We start from the raw sequence: 22,515 nt of genomic DNA, 5'->3' as shown, positions 1-22,515 counted from the left end.
TTCTGATTTTATGTGTTTCGCATCATTATATGGTAAGCTACATATATTGTATGGGTGAACAAAAAAATTTTTTTTTAATAAATTTTGTTTTATCAGTTTTTTGAAATTCAATTTTAGCGTTCAAAGCATTAGCAATAGAAGGTTAAAAGTTGTCAAGTTTCTTTTCTCGCAACCAATCGCGAAGTACTGACGCTATTTCAACTACATATAATACTGTCATGCTAGAAAACAATAGACTCCTATCTTCTAATGTTAGATTTAATATTATATAAGATTAAATAGTATTCAGTCTAACATTCGAACTTTTAAAATTACCTATTTCATTAATTAAGGACTGGGTGACTTTTTGGGAAAGGGCACTTCATGTTATTAATAAATAAAACTTTATTTATGGAGAAAAACATATTAAAATTTTGTATAAAATATAATTTTTCCTCAATGCAATTTTATGCCAAATAACGCAAGAAAATATAAGTGGAAGTAAATTCGGTTCACGAACGATAAAAACTAGAAAATTTTTTTAAACTGTTGAGCTGTAACTTCCTCACGATTGTTTACATCGCCATATTGTTCGAGCTCAGCAGCTAGAACTAATTGCCTCAAAGGTATTTATAATTTAGTAATTTTTTGGTAAACTTCATAAAACTACATAATAGTTACATAACACATTAAATTAGCATCGAAGGCAGTGTTTTCTTTCAGTTAAAAATCAGGTAGAAAAGTAATATAAAGTTCTTCAAAGCATGATGTGTTAGAGAGGATGTAATAGAAACGTTCAGTGCACTTAATAATCTTGACCGCTTAATCAAAACATTTAAGAATTTAATGATCATGTACCTAATAAAGTCAGTCAATATTGTGATAGTGTTCATTATTGCAAAGGAGTAGTTAGAGCGTAGTAGGTGAGTTTTCTGTTAAAACGTATTGTCTAAGTATAAATAAGTACTGTAGTTAGATCTAATATGCTTGTAAAATAACGTTTGTTTAGTTATTCGTTTGTGACAGAATTTTTCTGCAACAATGATAAAGATAAATAATTGTCTGCATACGAATTTTCCATGTTAAAACATTAAAAAAATTCATAATCTGCTAGTTTTAGTTCAGTTAAAACCCTTAAATTTTAGAATGTTTAAAGTTTAATACATACAACAAACAATATTGCTACCTTATTAAAATTTCATATTGTAAAATAATGAATTTAAACATCTTTATTTACATTTCTTGAATATTGACTAATCAGCATGTTTTTGATGCATCATTATTTATATTAATTTGTTAATGATTAAAAAATAAACAATAATATGGTTTATTCAAAATAGTGTTTACGTTGAAAGAAGAGCAGAGCTAGAAAGTTAGTAAAATTTTTGCTCGGGAAGCTTAAAAAAAATTTGAATGTTTAATCTAACATTCTGTCGTCTTTATATAAGCTTGTGCGATGCATAAAAATTAAAAGCATTGAATTTGATATATTTTCATATGAGAATATGCCTGAATGCTCACTCCAACTAAAAAGTAGACCTGAAAATTTAAATGTTCAGTTAATAGTCAGTGGCAGGTAGACTCAACTGACTAAGCAACCACTCTTTCCTTAAGTCTAATGAGTTGGTGACTCATATAGATAGGTTTCATTAAAAAGCCACTTTTTGCAAACTTTTTTTAAAATTTTGATTAAATTGTGTTATTTTTTTAAGGATTCCTATTAGAAATAGTCTACGGCTAAATAAAAGTTTAATTCAACAATAAAAATATAAATATGTGACAAAATTTAGTTAAGCATACTAACTATTAAGGAACGTTACGTAAAAATATTTGTGGGGGGGGGGATAGAATATATTTAATGTATACATTGCAACTTTGAAGTTCGTGAATTTTTAAAGAATTTTCCTGACACATGATTCTTTCAACCACGAATCTTAAATTCCCAGATTCCGGGATTCTGAATTCCCAGAGTATCTTTATATCCTACGTACTTAATATTAAAAAAAAACAATGGAAGAAAATAAACTGTTACTTATTTAAGTAGCCACTTTTTTTTTTGTTGACTTGCCACATACAATTAATTATTTTCAGGTCTATTAAAAATTTAGATTAAGGATTTTCGTAGTTTAATTTTTTAAAAAAAAATATGTGATAGTTTGTTCGGAGGTGTTTATAAGTTTAACTCTTTTAGTTAATCCCCTTCCCTCTGTGTTGCTTTTTGCTTCGTGTGTGGAATTACCTGAAAATTTCTCGACACCGGTATTGATTCCGGAATTTAACAATTGAATTTCATTGTAAAGGGTATTACAAATCTTTAAAACATTTTCGAATTAAATAATTTAAGTTTCAACTATATAGCCAACGTTTAATAGTATTTTCTTTTATGATTTCAGCTATTATAGCTTCAAAAACTACTATGAAGAAACTACTGTTTGTTCTCAAGGGTAGAAACTTTTTCTCGGGGTCGACTCAATTTTGAGAAGGGCTGCCGGACACTGCAAATGGAAATTGCACACTCTGTTCGATCCTAACAGCAAATGAAGTAACCAGTGTGTATATGCAGCAAGGTACTCCTTAAATCTATCGCGGCCGAAAAGACAAGAGGACCTTGTTGATTGTGGCGTGGAAGTTTGAAGAAAGATACCTCTGAGATTCATCCCAGCTTTGTGTTTTTGTGTGGTACACACATTATTAACTGTTGCTGAACATTCCATAAAAACTTTAAAGCATTTAAAGATTGCTTGGAAATATAATTTCAAGTAAATAGAGACTTGCAATTGGAGGAATTGCAAGTCTCAAACTCAAAATGTATCAAATAGTTCTTAAGTCAGGAAAAGAAATTTTGCTTAAAAATAGTTAGTAAAATAAAAGCACTTAATTCGGCTATTGTTTGTATAAATAAGAAAAGAATTATTTTATTTAATAACAAGAAAGTATTTTTAACTTGTGTCTTACAAAAAGATTATTGACGTTTATTCTAAACAGTGAAGGTAATGTTTATTTTAAACAGTGAAGGTAATGCATAGCATTTACAATTGGATGAAGTTGATTTTTTAGTGTTTTGATTTAAAATAAAATTTACAGTGATATAGTTGTATTGTTTATCATGTTTTTTTTTATTCTTAACTATTGTAGTGTATAATTTCTTCTTCAACTTTGCAAACTGATAGAAAAAAAATTTCTGTTGCTTATTGTACAAAAATGCTAAATACATTAAAATCTAAATTCTGAATTTTTGTTGCTTATGCTGATTTTTCGATAGTACGGCAGAGCAGTTATCTAACTAATAAGGGTTAAAAATATAATACAATAATTTTACTTCAGAAAAATATAGGTAATAAGTATAGGAATAAAAAAAAACACAAATTTACGGATTAAATGTATGCAGACATTAAAAATATAATATAAAATTAATATTTATTTAATATTTATGTTAAAAATATAATTTGAAAAATATTAAAATTATTTCACACAATGGTTTAATTATGAATAAAATACTTTTTAAAACAAGTCTCACGTTTCTGTGAAAAAACCCTAAGAAAATTTCATAAAACTATCTATAATTTTATTATTAGGAGTTTTAAAATAATTCTTCAAACAATAGTCTATTACACGAATTTACAGAAACTTAAAAATTTTCAAGATAACTATTCTTTTTCACGTAAAAGAAATTATTAAAACATTTCAGACTTCAGAAACTATGAAAGATTTGAATGAATAAATCTACTAAAAAAGCAAAAAGATTTCACGGTCAAGATTTTCAACTATTAAATGAAGACACCTTGTTTCCTTTGTGTTAATTCAAAGTTCATTGTCCAAAAGAACCTTAACAAAATCTTTATATCTGCATAAAACTATTCTCACCAAATTTTTTATAAACTTCCAAACCGGTTTTTTTTTGTTTTGTTCTTTTTACTTTAACCTTTTAATGAATTTTATAACTGTTAGATTAAGTAATTATTTCATTAACTGTCATGCATGTATTGTAGGTTACTTTTTGAGTTTCGCATATATTATAGGCAAGAAATCTCTTTTTTTTAATAGAAGTTTGGATCAGCTTTCAAATCATTTTTGAACTAGCTTACTCAGTAAGACAGTGAGGAAAGATAACCAAATTTAAAATAAACGTTTGATTAAAGAAGAGTAGGGTTCCTAATTTAAATAAAGAAAAATAGATGCTTATTTTTCTTATTAAATTTAATAAGAAACAAATTTGAGTTAAATTTAATTTAAAAAAAAAACCCATTTATTCATGGTTGTAATTGTGTTTTGAAAATTATGGTACAAAATAATTTCAGGAATTCTGTTTAAAATCTAATCCTGCAGAGTAGTTTGTCAATTTTTACACTGTAATTAATTTTAAGATCATTTAATCTAAGGCAAAAAACAAACAGAAGAAAAAAAATGTAAAATTCAGCAATTTTCGGCGTTTTTTGTACTATACATTGTCATACATACATATACTATTCATGCGTCAGAGGTCTAATTTTTAATATGCTAACGAATTGTTCGTAATTTTAGAATACATATTTTAAAATGATAAAAATTTTATATCATGCAATATTCATTCATTAGTGGTAAAAGTTAGGTTCTGCAGGCAACCGAGAAGTCTTTGGTCAAGTTAAAAAATTATTTAGACATATAATTATGTGAATTATTACGTAAATAATTGTTCCAAATATCTCAGAAAATACGGAATTGGTACTAATGACTCCAAAAGCTCTGAATACAACAAACTCTTTGAATCTGATCATATACTTTTCAAAAAATTTAAGAAAAACCAATTTTAGTTCCCGCAACACTAGTAGAAATTTACTTTTAAAAAGCAAAAATTGACAATTTGACTCAGTAAAATAAATTTCTTCACATCTGGGTACGGAATAAACTAAGGAAATTTTATTTATTTCACGGAAAATACTTTTCAAGTTTGACATTTTCTTTCTGCAACCTCAAATGTTTCATAAAAAGGAAACAATTCCGGGGTAATGACACAATATTTGATTTTCTAACTGAATTAGTTTTTATTTTCACCTTTACTCAAGATTTTTATCTTGACTAAATTTATTCTGTTCATCCAGCTGTGCTTTTGCATACACAATTCAATTACATACTTCTTATTGTATCTGTTCATATTATACATTTGAATAATATAATAAAATATACATAACTAGTCATAAAATAAAATGACTAGAAAATTATAGGCAAACTAATAAATCAGAATGATCTCTGTCGTAATATTTATATTAAGTTAATAGAATTTTAACCATATTTTTTAAAGCAAAATTACTAAATATAAAAGTTTTGTAAAATACAATGAGCTATCGAACTGAACACAATGGATGGAATTTATTAAAGTTATTGATTTAAAAGAAAATTTTCTGCAAAAAGGAGAGAGTAACGAAAGATTGGATGGCTCATAACGTCACAAAAAATTTATCTTGGCTTAAAACGTAAAATATGAAATTATCAATTTGGTAATAAACTTCTCCATCAAGAAATTTATCTGGTATAATAGTTTAGTGTGTAATAGATAAGATTTTTCCTGTTATCAGTTTATATTTACTTTTTTCTAAAGAAAACAATGAAAGAAAAACTAGATATTCTTTTTCTAATCAAATTAAAATTTTTCAAATATAATTCGATAGAAGTTTTACCCACACAAATTTACACTAAAAAAATCTACTGTCTTGAGCTGAAAGATAATCATTTGAATATCAAATATGAAACTGTTTGTTTCCAAGGTAACTCAAAATTTAACAATATTAACTTTTATTTATTTAGCCATTTGAAATTAACTTAAAATAATATGAGCTTCAGAATTTTTTTCATTACTTTTTAATTGCTAAAATATTCGATTTAAATTTAAACCTTTAAATTTACTGGAATTATGTACAATATTATGTGCAAATGCGGTTTAAATATCTGAAGTAGTAATTTAGTACTATCCTACAACTAAATTATATAAATGCTTTTAAAAGTGTGCATTATATATACACCGAAGAGCCATTACATTATGACCACCCTGCTAATAACACGTAGGACCACCTTTAGCCCTCAAAACTGCTAGCACCCGCCGTGGCATTGATTCCACAAGGGGCTGATAGGTAGTCTGAGGTATCTGGTACCAAGCGCTCACCAACTGGTCCTGCAATTCCCTCACATTGCGAGGGGGTAGCGTGGCAGCACGAATTTGATTTTCCAAGTAGGACCACAAATGCTCTATTTCGACCCTTATGACATGGTACATTATCCTGTTGGTAAACACCATCCCTCGCAAGAAAAACTGTTGCCTTGAATGGGTTTGCAACTATGTTCAAGAAGCTTACAGACGTCAGGGATTGTTCTATGAGGATTATGGATCCTAATGCGCCCCATGAAAGCATTGTTCCTGGGCTAGAAGCCATGAAAACTTGGGTGAGCCCATTGTTATAGATGGAGGGTGGTCTTAATGTAATGGCTCTTCGGTGTATAGATAATTTCTTTAAACTTATATAACTACCCAGTGTCATATAAATTATTAAACCCCAGCAACGTTTTAGTTTAAACTAATAATTTATTTTAAAGTAGAAAAAGACAACGATAAAATAGATGTATCATAAAATAGGTTAGGCAGGTCAATAAGTATTTTATTTGAAAGCAAATAAAATACGAATAAAAAATTATAAAAATAAATACCAAAATGCTTTAAAGTAGCCAGCCAAGTTTTTAAAAAAAAATAAATAAATAAAGTAATCAAAATCTAATCAATGCATATTTGTGTGATGGCATATCAGCTATATCCCTTTTAGAATTTCACTTTCACAAAATAAATATGTCACTGCCTAGCAATGTAACATTACTTCAGTAAATATTGATTCTTTCATTGCGCATATCTAAATGCATCCAAACAAGCTTTCACACTTATCAAACCAAGTCAGATAAGGCTTTTAATGGCACATGATCCAGATAAAGATGAATTTGATTTGACTAAAATAGTCTCCCCCACGGCTAAGTATCTCTTTTCAAGACATCGAAAGGTTCTCTCATGTCATAAAAAGAATAAACGTTGATTTAAATCTATATCTGATCGACAATTTTAATGACAATTGTATTTCAAGTACAAGAAAGAAGTTCCATTTTGTCAATGCTTATCACTATTTAAAAAAATAGAAGTGTGACTAGTTTCTAAAGATAAAATTGCTTTATACGTTATAACTGATAACGGCTAAGTAAAAATTATGAGCAATCACAGCAGGTATATGACCCTCAAACTAAACATATTGCTTTAGTCAGATACCCATAAGTTTCTTCACAACATGCCTGGATCAGAAAGTTCGATGTAACAGGACGTAATTAGAACAAAGTAGCATTTTAAATAAACTCTTAAATTATTAATTGATAAGGCAAGATAAATCATATATAGAAATGCCACCACAAGGGGTAATGTTCTGGTAAATCTCTGTAATAGTAGTTTACAACATATGATAGATATGACAAATCAGTTTTGATATAATGAATCGAAAAGAGTATAAGGTTAAACAGGCGATTTTTATGTTTAATTGCAAGTTTTCTGTGAAAATTAATTATAATGAATAATTTTCCCTCATTAAATAAACTTTCATACTAATAGAGTAAGGTTAATTACTGAATTAAAAATTAATATTGTAAATGAGTTAGATAGCTAATTGATGGAACATTTTTTCTTTTAATTTTACGCTTGATATCAAACATCTTCCAAACAAAATTACATATTTTGATTTTTAATATACTAATAAGGACAGTTTCTGCAATTTAAGTAGTGCTCTAATGTGGAATATTTTAACGATTTTTCTTAAACAAAAGTTTGCTGACTGAAATATTAATACAAGTTTATTTGATTATGTTCGAAAGCTTCTGTGTAATTTTATACAAAGTCATACTGAAAATATTTCGCTTAAATCAGTCGAAATAAAAGACTCAGTAATTATACAGTTTTCACGTATTCAGTAATCTCAATGATTCTTGTTAGCACTTTACACTCAAAAATCAACTGCAGAAAAGCGAATCTTTTTTCAATTAACAGAAAAATTTGAAAATATAATGTATTTTATCGCAAAAATCTGAATATTTCTGTTTTCTCATTTCAATGGCCATAAAAAGAAACTCTCAAGCCGTCAACACCGTGAAGGGTTAAGTATTTTTGATTTACCAAGATGAAAGAACCTTTTTAATATATCAGATTAGATAAAAACTATTCAAACAACTAAAAGAAATGTTCTGTGAAGATATTTTTGGTTGTCCGATTGCGATTGTGTAGCTTATGGAACTTCATCGCGCTTTTCAACGCTATTTCTCATCCTTCAACGTTTCGGAGTAGCGGTTCGAAGTTTATTGTTTCTCTGAAAACTATGGGGTGGTTGAACTAGAGATGGAAAATGACGTGACACCTGACTTGCAAAATTCCATGATTATTTTACCGGAGAAGCGATATTTATTATAAAATATTCGTTGTTGAAGTCTATCTTCTTTTATTTTAATAATCATGGAAAAATTGCGTTTCCGAGAAGTACTACGTCTTCTTTGTATCAGAAATATATTGCAGACTATTCAAGTTAAAATTATGGAACTTCGTTATAAAATAACTCGTTTATATTTTTAAGAATTTAACAAGCATAAGCATAAAACTTATGAAGTTCTGGTGAAATTTAAGTAATTAAGTATTAATATATTTTAAATGAGGAAATGTAAATTAAATCTAATAGTAAAATAATTCAATAAAAATAAACGAAGATTTAAATTTAAATCCAATCCTTGTAAAGATATGCAACATACTCGATAAACTGGATGTTTATATTACATGTAGAGTAAAATGTATGTTAGCTAGATGTAGTGCAAATAGCTCGGGTAGTATTGTTTTAATATATTTAGCTGAACATTTTATTTATTTAAATAACACTGTTTGTATAACTTTATTAATTCTTACATCTATAATATTTATTTGTCTTGGCTAAAGTTAAGAATTTTCAGGAAAACAATTGCCAAAGAAAAAGAATTATTAAAGCTAATAACATTGCTAGCTTTGTTATATAATAAGTATGCTTAAAATAAATAAACAGGGAACAAAACAGATAGTTATATCTGAAAAAAAAATCAAGCATTCTACTTATGTGTCTATATTATTAAATATTGCACTTAAAAAAACACTCAAGGTATAGTACTGCAAATTTTATATAAATTATGTCAAAATATAATTTTGAGGGATATAAAGTACATTAATTATATTGCCTTTAAAATTTAATTTGATAAATGAATGTTATTTCTTCAGAATACATTTCTTCTGAGTTTCACTCAAAAATGTTCCTTCCAAAAATTAATATTATTTTTTTGTCAAAATTCTGTATCAAACTTTTGAAGCGAAAAATCAAAACATTTTGTTAATTTGAAATGTTTAATTTACATTCACAAGCAAATATACCAGAATTTTTACTTACCGAAATCCAAGCAAAATTATAAAATAAAAATAAATATTTTCAATACTTATATAAAAAGTAATCCATAGTATTTGGCCCATTGTACTGTATAAATATGAAATCTTACCTTTCAAAAGTCTTCTAGCACATTATATGAACTAAAACACTCGAGAATTTTTATTTTATTTCGAGTTAAAATAAAAGCTTCGAAATATTCTTCTAGCATCATTTTGGTACAGTAACTAGCTTATTTTTAATAGAAAAAATATAATTTTTTTCAGCCATAATAGTTTTAGGATTAGCAAGTAGTCTTTTTTTTTACTTAATTATTAATTATGAAACGGGATATTTTAACAAAATTAGATATGTTTACGTCAATCAGATACTGGAGATCAAAAATGTATTATATAATAAATCCACAGATAAATTTATGAAAATACAGAATAACAATATACCCTGAAAAGAATTTTATTTTACGGCTTTAATTTATCACAAAAACATCAATTTTACGAGTTATATATTAAAAAAGGAAAAGGAAATTATTTTCACGAATCTTTGCAAAAAATACTTAAAATTTTTGTTAAAAAGTAATTTTTCAAAGCACACTTTATCATGTAACACTTTCTTCAGTAATTTTCAAAAAGAGTAGGAAAATAAACTGCAGACGATATTTAAAATTAGTTATATTCACACAAATCATTCGTTGGAGTTCTAAAAAGTATTAAATTATAAATTCATGCGTAATTTCATGAATACTGAGGAGATAAACATAGGACAGTTTATTCTACAACATTATTTTAAAAATATCTTTAGTACTGAGACTTAGATATCCAGAAAACGAAAATAAAATTATTTTAAAAGCCACTTTGCTGAACGATTCTTAAAATTTACGTTAAAAACTCATTTCTCAACTCTCGTTAAGTAATGGAACTTTTCTCCGCTAATGGGAGAAAAAAAACGCGCCTAAATTAATTTGCAGACGATATTTAAAATGAGCTTCCAAAACAACTGAAGTGAGCGGAGGGAATCACATCTGAAGGAAGGATCAAGAAACTTCCCGAATCGTGTTTTTATCCTCTAATAGAGGATGCAGAGAGAAGGATCAAAATCCTTAAATGACAGCAGTCAAACTAGCAAACCATTTCGTTTAACAGAGATTGGCGGCTCCAAGTCCCGTGATATTCGGGCAAGGTTTTATAGCTGAACATTCATATATATAAAAATTCTTCTTACTCATGCAGCAAATGTATCAAACAAAAATTTAATATTATGAAAGTTTTGTGGCATCGCTTTTTAAAAATTAAAAATCAAGAATATTCACACATTATAAACTTATTTTTTGAGAAGCGTAAATTCACGGTAATCAATCAAAGAATTTTTTTAATGATTTATTCGAAACTGTTCAATATAAAACTGCTTTGAGAACTATATAAAATTTTTTGATTAAAAGTAGATACTAAGGCAAATTAAGTCTCTCATTAAAATTGAACTATAATAAGCGAATATCTGAAATATTTAACGTCTAATTGATATTTAAATAAAATTTCAGATTAGAAGTAGAAATAAATTATTATCGTAGAGTTTGTGAAATAAAAAAAATTACTAACTTTCGCAACATGAAGAAAATTAGCATATAAAATATAAAATTAGTAAAGAATGTAAACATGAAAATTAGCAAAGAACCGTCAATATAAAAATTAGCAAAGAATCGTCAATATAAAAACTAGCAAAGAATCGTCAATATAAAAACTAGCAAAGAACCGTCAGCATAAAAATTTGCAAAGAACCATCAATATAAAAATTAGCAAAGAACAGTCGGTAGAAAAATTAGCAAAGAAAGTAGACAGAAAAATTAGCAAAGAAAGTAGACAGAAAAATTAGCAAAGAAAGCAAACAGAAAAATTAGCAAAGAAAGCAAACAGAAAAATTAGCAAAGAAAGCAAACAGAAAAATTAGCAAAGAAAGTAAACAGAAAAATTAGCAAAGAAAGTAAACAGAAAAATTAGCAAAGTCAACATGAAAATTTGCAAAGTCAACATGAAAATTTGCAAAGTCAACATGAAAATTTGCAAAGTCAACATGAAAATTTGCAAAGAAAGTCAACAAAGAACGTTAACATGAAAATTAGCAAAGAACATCAGCATGCAAAGTTAGGAAAAGAGATTGCATAGGAATTTGCATAGAAAGAGAAAATATAGAAAAGAAACCGATTATCTTATTCCACGTAGAAAATGTATCTTGAAATAAAATTTAAAATATTTTACTTGAATTATTCTGAGAATGAAATAAATTTACCTGGGTACCAAGTATTAACACGATAAGCCATGGATACAACTCAAAGAATGAAGAATATTTGAGAAGTTCTTATGAGAGAGCAATGTGTATCACTGAAAAGTTCAGTGCAATCGTCTACTCTGACGTTTTGGCAAGAGCGTTTCACTTATAACAACCATTACTTTTCGGGTGATTTCTTTGTTTAATCGGATAGTCCGTCGACAGTTGCTCTTCTCTCCCTCTCACAAAGAATGGGGGTTACTCGTGGCGATTTCTCGCCAAACATTTTCTACCCTTTTCGCCAAGTCATTCAGAGACTGTTGACACTCAAAAAACAGCGAATTTTGAACCGCGTAGAACGAGCATTGTAGTTTTTCATTCGGCGTTACAGCCGGCATGTGTTGTTCGGCGGGAAAAACACAATGACTGTATATCCGTCAGATCGATTCTATTCTGCAATAGCATGAGTGTTTTGTAAATACGCATGAATCAGATAGGGAATATTTGGTGACACTTTTATAAACACTGTGTGTGTTGAAATATTTAATCCGTTTTGTTAAATTAAAAAAAAAAAATTCCTTTTTTGATTAATAAATGAACAACATTTACAATAATTACCACTAATTGTTAAAGCATGTATTGCTAGAGATGAAATAAATCCTAAAGTATGGAAAATAAATTGCACCCAGATAAAAGCAAATACATTAACTTTTATGTAATCGTATTATTCAAAGTGTATTCATGTTTTCATAGTTTTTCGCCGAAATGTAAATTTCATATCCTTATCTTAATGCCAACAGTTAATATTTAATTTAAACAACAGTGATATAACAGAGCATAAACTGCAAAGTGAGCAAATAAGGAAAAAGGTTATGACTCAGAATGAATTTTCATCTAATAATAAGTGACAATAGTTTACAGCTTCAAATATGCTAATTAGTTACCGCTAACTCTTAATTTACAAAAGCCGGCACAAAAAGTATTTCCTTTCAATTTTTTTTGTCGGATTTCTGAATATTTAAATACCCAATAGTTTTAATCAGAACTGTCGAAAAATTAGAGCCCATTAGAGTTAATTTTACTTCTTGCCATATCTTGAGACCTATTTCAGTAAATTCATTTGCACATATTAAATTCACAAATCAAAATTCTGTAACAAAAATTTTTAATTTATATTTATTATTTCATTTAGTAATAGTCGAAAGAATTATAAAGTATACACAATTTTCATAACTTTTAAGCGTAATATAAAATTTAAAGGAAATTGGGAGGTATTGTTCTTGTGAAGGAGAATTTAATAAAACTATTTTTTCAAATTTTATAACTCAAACTAATCGACTAATTTAATTTAAATTTTGCCATTTGAAATCGCACAATTTTAAATGATAAAAAAATTTATCAATTCAGCAGCTCATTTGACAGTTCAAACTGCTTTCGCCTATCATTAATTAAAATCAGAAATTTGAAAATATTGTTCGAATAAATTTTTTTTGCATAAATAAATGAATAACTGTGTGCAAAATGTTATCTATTCACAAAAAGATTCCCGAATTATTGCAATATATGTAAAAAGTGTGTGAAATTAACCTTTAGGAGCTCTGTTTTCCTGACGAAACTAATGGACCATACTTTCCAGATTGCGGCACCCCCAACTCGGGATCAAAATTTACACCAATGGGAAAAGTAGTATGTTTATCAAGAGAAATTACGTTTATGCGCCTGTTTCGGTAATTTAATAGTTAGCATTAACTAATTAATCATATTGGAAATCTGTTTTTTAGACCATTTATGTTGGATATTAGTTCATGAAAATCAGATCATTTGAGCAAAAGTTATTTAGGATATTTCCCTATGGGGGAGTTCACTATATGAATACAATATGACGTGATAGGTCTAAAATTAGTAACTACCAGTGATACAGATCGATAACCACACTAGATCTCTTGTTTTTGAGCTTTCAAAATTAGTTTTGTATCAGTTAAGATAAGCAACTTGATAAACTCAATCAGGTCATATTCTGACAATCATGACCAAGTATTAGAATAATGACAGCAATCCAATGTGTCAAAATTAGCTAAAAACAACGTTTAAAATCGCAATTTATAAAGAAAATCTAAATTTGTTTCGGTGTCGTGTATGTTCATCGGTAGGACAAAATAGCAGACAAAACAGATGTAATTCGATAATTTTCACACCAGTGAAAGAATACAGAGTTAAAGAAGAATATTAAATTAGCAATAAAAAGTGTTTACGAAATATTTGAAAAATATGGTGCTGCGGTAAAATAATTCATTAATGAATGCTTTTTATTATACTGCATGCCTGCCAATTACTACACGTTTTGCAAAGTATTTTACAGAGTGGTACACATTTAAAAACCAAAGCTTTCAGAATTTATGGTAATTTTGCCAACAATTTTAGAGCCTAATCACGTGAGAGCTAGAGTAAAATGGCGTCGTATATGAATTTTTAAATAATTTGTGGGGAAAATAAGTTTAAATAAATAAAAAAATAATGCATTAAAACATAAACTTAGCTACCACTGGAATAAATATTTACCAAAAGCATAGAAAGTTGGCAGCCCTGAAACTTTTACAGAAATCCAAGTCATAACATGAAATACATTTATAAATGATTATGAATGAAAGTGAAATAAGTAAACGAAACATTTTTATAACTTTCAATCTAGTTATTAGATTTTGCGTACTAGAAACTAAATAGTTCCAGGTGTTTATTTTATAAACGAGTTGCGTTTTGAAGTACGAAATCAAACACAAAAATGTATTTCAATTATTATTTATTTTTTATGACAGATTTGGAGTTTTGACTGTCATGAAATATATGTCTTTGAAATATATGAAGGTCAGCTACAATCTGGAAAATATGGTACAAATAGTTTAGGAGAAGAGTTTTCTTAAGTTTGGATCCCATAATTTTTTTCTTCATTTTTTGCGTATTTTGACATACCTCAAGAACTATTAAACCGATTCGATTTGCACGTACTCATTAAAGTCGTTTATCCAAAGTAAACTCCAAGTGAGAAATTACTTTTTTTATACTGGCTTATTATTTGATGCTTGATAATTGTCAAAAATATTTTGAATAGTAAGATATACATACAATATTTTTGCATTACTTAAAACATTGAATTTCAGTTTAGATTTGAAACTATTAGAAAATTTGGGCGAAACAGAGTGAATAGTTCTTGAAAGATAACATTTATTTCAGATTCTGTATATAAATTTCGTCACTTAAAATGATGTAAAAATTTGTGTACCATACGTTTCAAAATTTGCTCGATAATAATTAAATGATAAAAATAATTAAAATTATTTTTCATTTGCAAATAACCTTGAATAAAATTCGAAATAACCATGAATTTGAATAACCTTGAGTTTTGTAATTCTTGAAGAAAAAAAATCATCGCTTTAATAGTTAGAGATGACAAAATACGTAAAAAATGAAAATAAATTTAGGGTTATTCTCTGCCGTGCAATTAAAAAGATAACGTAAGTGCTTCACGATTGATTCCGAGAAAAGTGGTTTTACAACTATTTTCTTTTTATTGCTAATGAAACGCTAAAATAGAATTTAAAAAACTGATATAACAAAATTTATTTGTGGAATTTTTTTTGCAATATATAGTTTACCATGCAAAGATGACAAATATATAAAAAATCTCAATTTTGAATTTTTTGTCACGTTGATTTTTCTATTGCACGGCAGTTCTATACTTTTGACTGCTTCCCTTACAAAATTATTAGAACCATAATGTTGATTTATTATTATTAAAACCATATTGTTTGTTCACTAATCCGTATCTTTTGAAAAGAAGCATGTTTATTCAGAAAAAAAAGACACTTTTTATATATTAAAATATTGCTCGCAAAAATTACCTTTTAGGTCAGAGATTGGTTCCTTGAAAAATATGATCAATATATCCAAAGTTATTTAAGCTTTCCGATTTTTATTTTTCATACTTATATCGGCGTCATATACTATAGAAACAGAAACCTCCTGAGATGGTTTGAGTTAAAAACTATGCATTAAGAAATCGGATTAAATAATTTACCACGTTAAAAGCTAAGCATACTTTTTTCCTATTTGGTAACGATGGTTTTACTCAAGAATATTAGTAAATTAACAATTTCTTTTATTTATAAAAAAAGTTTGATGAAAAGCTATTAAGCAGCATACGAAAAATTATTGAAATTTAATGGGGGAGGGGGGGAGAATGAAACGTCCTTTATTTTCTGATCTGTAATTTATAAGAAATATATAGTCCATATTTCTTAACTACTAAATAAGATATTTTATAAGAAAGTGTGTAAAGGTTTTAAAAGTTTTTTTTCAGTGAGTCTTATTTATTATAAGAGGAAACTAACACTAAACTGGTTAAGCTTCAGTGGCGTAAATAACATCCCCGTAACCTCCACTGGGGGGGGGGGGCGCAAGAGGGTAGGGGCACGCTGTTTGAAGATGTATGATACAGAAATAATACACTACATGTCATGTACCACAACCTGCGACCCGTGGTAGCACCTTTACATTATAAAACTATATAATTCTTTCTGCAAGAAAAAGAGAAATTTCGAATTACGCATTTATGTTTTTGAATGCGCCAAATCTAAATCAATGCAGCTTTTTTCGGTGGTTATCCCTACAAATTTTCAAAGTTTTAAAAATCCCGAAAATTTTGACATCCCGATAATCTCGAATGTCTCTTCATATTGTTCTGATCTATCATAATTTTAAAAATAATGTGTCAAGTCTAAAATAGGGCGCATTTATAATTCTTGCAGGAGGGGCGAAACTAAGTCGATGTACCCCCCCCCCCCCCTGTTAAGCTTGAAATGAAACTAAAAATTTAAATGATTAACCTCTATTTCTTTTCTTAGAAAAATAATGAAATTTTGTTAATGTTATTCATAAAAAAAAATTCCCAGTAAAACACGTCAATTAAATTAATAGAAATTAGTTAAATGCTACAAACCAGAGCTAGTTTAAATTTCCGGAAAAACTGGGATAAAAACTAGTCAGATAACGAATATAATTGAATAAGATAATGATTACACAGTAACAAATTGCGTGTAATCGAGATTAAAACTGATCATTGTTTACTAATATATTGTAATTGTGATTACAAACAATGACATGCGATTTCTGCAGTATTTGCAGTATTTGAGATCATAATTTTTTGCAACCGTTATTTTTAAATACAAGTAAACAAGATTACTTGTAATCATTATTACAATTTTTACCAATATTATTGATTGCTTGTAATAAAGATCGAGGTACAACAATCGGTATTATGCCCTCAGAGTAAAAAAAAATCAAACGGCACCCTATACCAAGTCCGACGCAAATAAATTAAATACCAAACAATAATTCCAATTAAATAAAATGATGAAATATTGCCACTGCGTCTCAGAATGTTGGAATGTTGCCCCACGGTACTCATCTTCAATACTGAGTTGTTGCTGGGTTTTTTTTCCTGCTAGATAATAAAAACTTCGGTAGAAACTGAGGGGCTTAAAATAAGTAATACCATTCATGCAAACAGGCAAAAACGCTCGCCGGCGTTAAAAGATGCAAAAGTTTAAACATCTAGATAGCATCTGCTTTCTTGTAGTTATTAAGCTCGAAAGTTGCTATTAAACGTTGCTATAATGAAGCTGTTAAACTCGAAAATTTAAAAAGATTTACGTTAGTATTCCCAGATTAAACCCAAGTTGATAAATTGCATAATACTTAAGTTTTCAGGAAAATTTCATCATTTCATTACCACTCACTCGTTTATTAAGTTCAGACTTTTGCTTCAGAAAGAGAAAGTTAGAAAATTAAAAGTTTATTTTTGAAACAATTTTATAAAGTCTGAAATTTTGAATTGATATTTTAAAAATTAAAAAGTATACAGCAGTTGAAGAAAAGTTTACATTAGCAAATCAGCAGAAAAAACTTTAAAAGAGCTTTACACAATTTTTTTTTTTTAATTTGGAGCTACTAATTAAGAAAAAAACTTCATTAGATTGACTTATTTCTTTTATTAATATAGGGAAATATTATAACTTTAGTTGAACAGCCGACCCAATTTTGGGTTTACGACTATTAAACTTCAACTCCTTAACCTTGTAATTTTGAACCCAATCCAGAAAACAAGGGAACTACTAGATCCAGTATTTGGGCAAACTAGCCTTCATAGAGGACTTTTTGATGCGACCAACCTGCATTTACGTTACTTGGAGAATTAAACCTCGAAAACCTCCCACAGTTAGCCTGATGGCAAGGGGACTTACCCATGATCCGTCTACCACTGAGGATATTTTACATCATCACTGTGGTAGGGGCGAGCCGGGTGCGGAATTCGTGTCGACCAGCCATGGCTAAAACTCGAACCCGGTTCACCTCAATGGAATGCGAACGCTCTGTAAAAACTTGTCGATTAACCAGCAAAAAGTGTTTTTTTTTGATATTCGAAGTCTAATTTTTAATAAAAGTTCGTGCCTAACTGCTTCTGCTTACCATAAATTTGATAAAAAAGCGGAATTTTTAAAGAAATTTTATTGGCTTCTAATTTGTTTATCTAAGACATAAAGTGAAAATTTGCTTTTTAGCATTTAATGTAAATATTTTCCCCCCCGATTATAAGTTTGGAGTGAAGGTTTTTTATATCAAAAGAGATTACTATATTTTAATGATTTTTTTTAAAAAAATCTCTTGCGTGCTTTTATATCTACAGTTTGAATTAGAACCATTAAAAAAAAATAAAAAAAAATTTTCTTTCATGTTTGCTACCCCCCCCCCCCCACAGAATTACAATAAACTGTTTCCACCAAAAAAATTGCAAAACAGGGTTCTTGTTAAGAAAACTTATTTCAAAACCTTTGTTTGAAAAAAAAAACTGTCAAATTACATATTGCATGAAAACTAGAACTTCATATATTATTCAACTAAACATACTATTCAACTGTTTAACGTAATTCAATTTCATTCTATCACCGTTCACAACTCGAAGTTTCATTTAATTAGAAAATTAAATTTAAAAAATTACATTTTTAAATAAATTCTTAATACAAAACAGAATTATCTGAATAATTTTGTTAAAGCCTCACGTATTCTTTTAGAGATCAGCCATTGAAAAATCAGTTATTGATTGCTCAGATTTGAATTAATCAGTTTTAAAACTGATCATATGATTTGCACTCACTAGGAAATAGATAATAATTTATCAAAGTTTAATTCAGATTAATTATTGAAAAGGTTAAACTAACAGATAAAACTCAAAATTTTGAGTTCCAATATATGAATTTTAAAATAAAAAAGGTTAATAAAAAATTAAGCAGATGTTTAAACTTTCATTAGACAGGAAACCTTATGATAATAATTTTAAATTCACAATGAATATTAATGAGTTCGTGTTTTAAAATACAAAACAAATATAAGATTAATTTTTTTTTCGCTAAAACCATTTTATGACCATTTCTAATCTTGCAAAAGACATCGTTAAAACTTGCAATTATTTTGAAAATATTTCTTTTTTCATGCAAGTATTAGAATTAAAATATTTGACAAACTTTAGACATCTTCAATTTTAAAAGCAATATTTTTTTAAAATTCTAATAAACGTACTTAAAGCAATCGTAAGTCTGATTAATTTTCAGTAAAAATAAAATCTTTACAAATATAAAGTATATACATATTAAAAATGTTCATGATATTAAACAAAAATTATATTATACAAACATGCATATTAAAAAAACAACTAAAACTATGCATGAAGGGCTTGAAGCAATATAATAAGCCTCGTTTTTCCCAAATGTGACACTTTTACATCAAACTAACCCTTAGTATTGTTTTAGATAGATACTTTACCCGGAATTTTTTTTATGGCCTACTTACTCAATGCAATTTAAAAATATATTTCCCCACAAGTATTGTTCTTAGAAGATTCAGTCGATTTCTTATAATGTACCGTGAAACTATTGTATTCAGTTAGTTTGAAATACGTATTGAAATAAATAACGTGATAAGTAATTTCATGTTTAATTGAATTTTCTCACTTTTTATAACACTTTTAAAGTACCTCAACATAAATGACTATTATTATTAATACATACTAATTGATAATAATACATATTAATTGATAATAAATGAAATTTTAAATCAATTCAATGATAAACTTTACTCTTGATAGTTATAGATACGTTTAAAAGTCCTTCAGACTCCATCTTTAATTGATAATGTATTCTGCTTTCAAATTAAATATAAATTATTTAATTTTACTTATAATAATAATTGACGGACTAAAACCAATTTACTTCATTTTGCAGGTCTCGTAATGCATCTCATTCACAAGTAGGTCTCGTAATGCATTTTACTCAAATTATTTATACCACTCAAACATTATCAATTGACGATTAAAAAAATACTGTATTTCGTAGGCTTAAAATTAAAAATTACTTACTATATGTTATTTTAAGAGGCTTTAATGGCAAATTATACTCAACTTCATTTCCCTTTTGATTCCTCAACGTTTCGTTTCGGCACTTCACGTACTTAATTTCAAGAAAGAGCTTTGCGATGCTCCTGGAAGTTGGCTCACTTGGCGGTCAATTTCATAAATAAATTGGCAACTTGTAAAAATTGGCGTGAATGCGAGAAAATTTAGCAAAATAGTTTTGGTTTTAAATCATAAGCATTTATTATATTTTGTTACGAATAATTTCATTTAGTTTAATTTATAAGCTTAGATACCAAATAGATATTTAACTCGAAAATAACTCAAAATAAGTAACATAATTTGAATGCAGATGATTAAAAAAACTTCTATTTAAGTTTTAGTATTTATTTTTCAAATCATTGATAAATTTGCTTTCAAAATATTAAAAATTGTAGATTTTAAAATGTTTTTAATGATTTTTTTATCTATTATCTATTAATTGATTTTTTAAGAATAACGCTATATCCTAAGGAAACTTATATTGTTCTAATCATGACTTGAAAATGATTTTTTTATTACATCCAAGCAAATAAAGTTTTTTTATCTAGTTTTCATTTTTAATTAATAATGTTATCACCTTTGTTTAAAAAAAACGTTTGTTATGTAGTTTTCCCCTTTCATTTCATCAAACTTTCATTTCCTCAAAACAAACATTTCATAAAAAAATATTTTTCAGCAATAATGGAAATAGTTCAGGAGTTCATTTAAATTTTCCATCTTTTTTATCATATATAAAATGTTGTAGATATTGAAATAAATCAAATTCGATGGTGCAAAATCGGGCAAGTATTGAGGGAGAGGCAATACCTCTTACTGAAATTCGTAATTTTTTCAAGAATTTATTCCTTATGGATAAAAGTCAGAATAATCTGATCTGAACCTTAAAAAAAATTCTTGTCATTTATTACCTTTGAATGAGCTTGGCTAAACATTGCAAAATCAGTACCAATTCTGGTATTTAATCAATTTGTCCATTTTAACAATTTATTTTTTAGTGAAAAAATTACTTCAAAACTAAAAAATGCCTCAAGTGAGCCTTTATTGTACTAAGTAAGATGAAAAACAAATATAGTGACACAACTTTTTAAGCATTTAAAATACAATGATTTTCAAAATTAAAGGAATTTTCAGATTTGGTTGATTACAACAAAAAACATTGACGGACTACAGAAAGTTATATTCAACAATAACACACAGGTGCAGTGCACTCATTGAAGTTGGAGGGCATGAAACAAAATTGGGGAGAGCAAAAACTAAACAATGCCTCTAACAAGCCTTTGTTGCACTAAATAAGATGATAAACAAATATAGTGACACAATTTTCTAATAATTTAAAATACAATGATTTTCAAAATTAAAAGAATTTTCAGATTTGGTTGATTGCAACAAAAAACATTGACGGACTACAAAAAGTTATATTCAACAATAACACACAGGTGCAGTGCACTCATTGAAGTTGGAGGGCATGAAACAAAATTGGGGAGAGCAAAAACTAAACAATGCCTCTAACAAGCCTTTGTTGCACTAAATAAGATGATAAACAAATATAGTGACACAATTTTCTAATCATTTAAAATACAATGATTTTCAAAATTAAAAGAATTTTCAGATTTGGTTGATTGCAGCAAAAAACATTGACGGACTACAAAAAGTTATATTCAACAATCACACACAGGTGCAGTGCACTCATTGAAGTTGGAGGGCATGAAACAAAATTGGGGAGAGCAAAAACTAAGCAATGCCTCTAACAAGCCTTTGTTGCACTAAATAAGATGATAAACAAATATAGTGACACAATTTTCTAATCATTTAAAATACAATGATTTTCAAAATTAAAAGAGTTTTCAGATTTGGTTAATTGCTACAAAAAAAAATTGATTGACTACAAAACGTTATATTCAACAATTTCTCATTGGTCACTTATTGAAGTTGGAGGGCATGAAGCAAATTTGGGGAGGGCAAAAACTAAACAATGCCTCTAGTGAGCCTTTTTTCTACTAAATAAGAAGATAAACAATTATAGTGACACAACATTCTAAATATTTAAAGTACAATAATCTTCAAAATTAAAAGAATTTTCTGATTTTTTTTGATTGCTACGAAAAACTTTGATTGACTACAAAAAGTTATATTCAACAGTTACACACAGGTACACTCATTGAAATTGGAGGGCATGAAACAAAATTTACTGAATCTGAAAAAGGATGGTGCTATCGCAGTCAACCATCCCTGGTCTGATTTCAAGTAAGGTAGTTTAGGTGTTTCCATGACAACTAGTCCCACTCTTTCAGTAATGATACATGGTACTAGATGGTTGCTTGAGGGGTTGTGAGT

General features: G+C 27.9%; 1 protein-coding gene across 4 annotated transcripts in view; it reads right to left on the bottom strand.

Moving 5' to 3' along the window:
* LOC107438139 (protein brain tumor) overlaps nt 1–20,277 on the bottom strand; it is a 57,316-nt gene extending 37,039 nt beyond the window's left edge. The window contains exon 1 of one of the 4 annotated variants that reach the window (XM_016050342.3): nt 20,146–20,277. The gene's annotated coding sequence lies outside the window, so the exon portion shown is untranslated. Of the gene's footprint in view, nt 1–11,702; nt 11,926–19,999 lie in introns of those variants that run through there. The other 3 variants (XM_016050346.3, XM_043045857.3, XM_016050343.4) reach the window with 3 other exon arrangements.
* Between the last annotated feature and the right edge of the window lie 2,238 nt (nt 20,278–22,515).

The sequence above is a fragment of the Parasteatoda tepidariorum genome, chromosome 12, assembly GCF_982258835.1.
Source record: "Parasteatoda tepidariorum strain Cologne lab strain chromosome 12, Ptep-v5.0, whole genome shotgun sequence".
Taxonomy (NCBI): domain Eukaryota; kingdom Metazoa; phylum Arthropoda; class Arachnida; order Araneae; family Theridiidae; genus Parasteatoda; species Parasteatoda tepidariorum.
Note: the sequence above shows the minus strand (reverse complement) of the source record. Positions and strands in the feature narration are given on the sequence as shown.